Here is a 4,050-nt window from a genome sequence, read left to right as displayed (position 1 = left end):
CATAATATTGGGTTGGGGAATAAGTTCGTAGCGTTCTTACCGAAGACTTTTATTTAAACAAACAACAATAATTATATCAATAAGTTAATCAATTATAGAATCGTTTTATGATCGCAGTTCATTTTTTCCGCCAATTCACGACTGGTTTGGCGACCGTTCTCCTTCAAAAGTGATTTGAGACGTTCTTCATCGAATTCAGAAGGCCTTCCGCTGCGGGACGTGTCATCGACGTTAAAGTCGCCATTTTTTAACTTTGCAAACCATTTCCGTGCTGTAGACTCGCCTATGACACCTTCTCCATACACGTCGCAAATGTCCCGGGCTGCTTCGGCAGCTTTTTGACCTCGATGAAAAGCAAAGAAGAGCAGGTGTCGAAAATGTTGATTTTTGCCTCCTGGGTATTCCATTTCTAAGCCTCAAAACTAATAAAAAATTAAATAACTCAAAAATACAATTAACATAGTTTTGTAGAGCAGAAAGAGTTCTATCGAATGAATACTTACCCGTTGCCAAACAGCAAACAAATCGTTGTAAAATAAAAGAAATTATAAAAACGCTATGAACTTATTCCCCAACCTAATAGATTGCAGGTTTTCATACGAGACTGCGATCGATTGGATTTGAAATAAATTCTGCGGTCTGATTATAACACGGTATTTCTTTTAAAAATGTGAAATCGTTCGACTTGGAGTTAATGCATCGATGGAACGTGACATGTCCGATATTCCTCGTTTTCAACGCGAAAGGGGGGTAATAACGGGACGGAACGTCGGCTGTCGATACATAAGGAAAGGGAATTCGTAATTACGATAGATAGATAATTATCTGGGACCGAACAAGCGAGTTGTCGTTCTGACGATTCGGCAAGGTGTAGTAGTTTTTCCAAAAATTACGAAACGCCGTTGTAATCCCGACTATGGGACCATACGAATCAACGGAACGTGGAAGTGTACACGTTTCGTGGAGGTTGCATAACGATTGCGTTAATATACGCTGTCGTCGTTGTTTACCGTCCCCATCCCTTTGAGCATCGGGAAACGTTCAATTAATGTCCCTCCGGCTCCGGCTGTTGTCACAGGACGCACGATTTGGACATAGGGAATAGAAAGTGGACGCGTTGCATCAATTCAGTTATTCAACTTCTGTAACCATCGACGAAAATTCTTCAACTATCTCACAGTCTATCTTCTAATTAATAATTCGAACGAACCAACAATTGCAAATCGATGTCAACCGTGTCTGAATTTACGTGTTCAAAGAAACCATTAGATATCTATAAAATGAAAGAGTTACGAGGACTGGATAAAGAATGAGGTTTCAAGGCAATGTTTCTTTTCCATAATAAGCAGTTCTTTTTTTGTCTATTCAGGGACCCGACCAGTCCAAGGAAGTTTACAACGTTAGAAGCCACGATATCAGAATTTTGATACGCCCTCGTTCATCCCGTAGTTCCGGTTCATAAATCCGCCTGTCGCGTTCACCGAATACATAAGTCCCTTTCCTTACTTTCATCGCCCGTTTTTCTTTCCTGCGTGCTGTACATACGTCGCCTTGACTCAAGATGATCAGTACGAGATAAGAGGATCATGCGATTTAATTAATTCTCTCTATCTTAAATTATTTTCACATTTAATGATCCCGACATTCTTTTTATATGCATGTTGTTAACACTAGAAAGACTGAAACTTAGTATATACCTATATTGCTCAAAGCAGTCAAAATGACTGCATTGTGAAAGAATAATGTGTAAAGAAATTTGTCTAAAATTAATTTTTAATATTTTTTATATTATTTACAGTCATATAACAAGTTATTAGTAAATGTTAACAATAAACAAAAATTTACTTCACTTGGGAAAAAAAATAATTTATGCATTATTATTTGTACATTTGCCCAAAACCAGTCAAAATTACTTCCTTGGGCAATCTAGTGTTAAACAAGCTTTTGAACGATGCTTTATATCTTTCTTCCTCAGAGGATTTAACGAGAAGGTATTTTTAAGCGAATTGTATTATTCGAAATGTTGTGCGATACTCAATTACCGCGAGTAAACTAATTGCAGAATTAAGCCGGTTGCTCAAGACGGTGACATTGTACTCGTATTGCAGGCATTGTTCCTAGTAATAATTATCCTAGTTACAGTTCGACTAGGCAGAGTATTATTACCTCTGACTTAAATCCACTCCCTGCAATCATCTCCATAACCACAGCTCGCTTTCTGACAAAATTAAACCGAGATTGAAAGCACGACCTTGGTGCGCAGAAACGACCTGGCCTTGACAAACTATTTCACTATTTTTCAATTTACTCTCCATCGAACTTGTGCAATCCACCTTTACTTTTACTGGATAAAAAAAAAAGAGCGAGTCGTTGATTGGTTTACTTGTTTACCCGGAAACCGATGTTTCAATCGTTTTTTCTCGAACGAATTTCAAAAGCGTGCGCGTGAGACGAGGACGGGTGAAAGTGGACGAGAGTCGAGTCATCGTGCGGACGTTTCGCGGAAAGGCACGGAGACTTCCCGGTCTTCCGATTGCGCAAACCGGCGGACCAGTTTTCGGTCAAGCCGCGGCGTATCGAGCGAACGAAATCGAAAGCGAAAGGGATTCCGCGCTCGATCGGATCGTTCTCGGATCACTGCGTTCGTGTCTACTTCGATCCTGAAGAGAAACGACCCCTTAACCCTGTAATACGCGCCCCGAGGCCACGAAAACCGAGGCGTGACTTCTCGCTTTTTTTTAAGTTCACTGGCGTAAACGTTACGCTTTAATTCAGACAAAAAACTGTTATCCAAAGTTCAATTCTAACGAGAATATCGAAACAGGTTTCGCCTGATAAGAATTGGAAATTAATTTGTACATTTCGATGTTTACGTGCCAAGTCCAAGTGACAATTCTTACTGATTCATTATTGACGCAGCGTCACGTAACTATTCATTTAAAATGATTTACAAGTCAATGTTAACTATCGAATTCAAGGCAAGCGTGGCAATATTACATCGCTAATAAGTATCGATCAATTACGGAACTAGGTGAGGGATTGTATAAGCTAATTTGCACGAATCGTTTACTATCGACGGACGTACAACGGTATCTCAAACACCTGCCGCACTTCCTTAAGGAAGTTCTCGACTCTCTGTGTGCATAAAGTGAAATCTACCTCGTTACTATAATAAATAACAAATTCTTTTGGTCAATTGAACTTTAGTAAACAATATCGAAATTGGTATTAGAAACTTTATTGAAAATACAGTCTAATATCAAGGCTGGAATCATTATGATTCTGAGTCAGTGAAGTTACGATGGTTAATTATAATATTCAAGACGCATCGGACGAGAAAGGGGCGGATGATAGGATCGGGCACGTATGAGATGCATCGGGACACGTTCGGTGACGTAACTCTTCGGTGCTTCTCGGACTCGGCTTTCGGTTTCCGCATCTTCGCGTTACGCAAACCGGCGAACCAGTTTCTGGACAAGACCACCTTTGTGTAATTATGCCTGGGCAGCTGTCCCCGGTGTTCGCTACACACAAGAACAATAACGTCTCCTGTTCCGGTTGCCGTGAAAGCTGTCGTCGCACGCGAAAATTCCAGCGGAACGCCCTCCTCGCGTTTCGCAATCCAACCGCATTATCAATGAAGAAAGCCACTGCCCTAAGTTCATTTTCATTGTTCAAATTACAAGTCCTGCGTTAAACGAATTAACGAGTATATTAATTATTATTACAGACATAAGATTTGATTAAATAACGTGAAATTATAATTTTTATGCAACCCCGTAATAAGGCGATTGTTCGTGAAAGAAAGAAAGAATAGGGCCAGCCGGTGTTTTAATTGCGCAACCTGAGCGAGGCAATTTCGGGTTTCGCCGTCAAACAACTTTTATTCGAGTCCCGTGAAAGCCGAGAATAATCTCTCCAAGGCAGCAGATTCTCTTTTGTCGATGGGAGCAATAAAAAACCTCTCCTTTAAGGATGTATTGGCTATACAGCCAATCCCAAAAGTTTATGCACTTTAGAAACGCATTTTTTAATAAGAAATCAGACATC

This window comes from Ceratina calcarata, unplaced genomic scaffold, assembly GCF_001652005.2.
Source record: "Ceratina calcarata isolate Rehan_Ccalc_2016 unplaced genomic scaffold, ASM165200v1 scaffold78.2, whole genome shotgun sequence".
Classification (NCBI taxonomy): domain Eukaryota; kingdom Metazoa; phylum Arthropoda; class Insecta; order Hymenoptera; family Apidae; genus Ceratina; species Ceratina calcarata.
The sequence above is the reverse complement of the archived record's forward strand: the minus strand, read 5'-3'. Positions refer to the sequence as shown.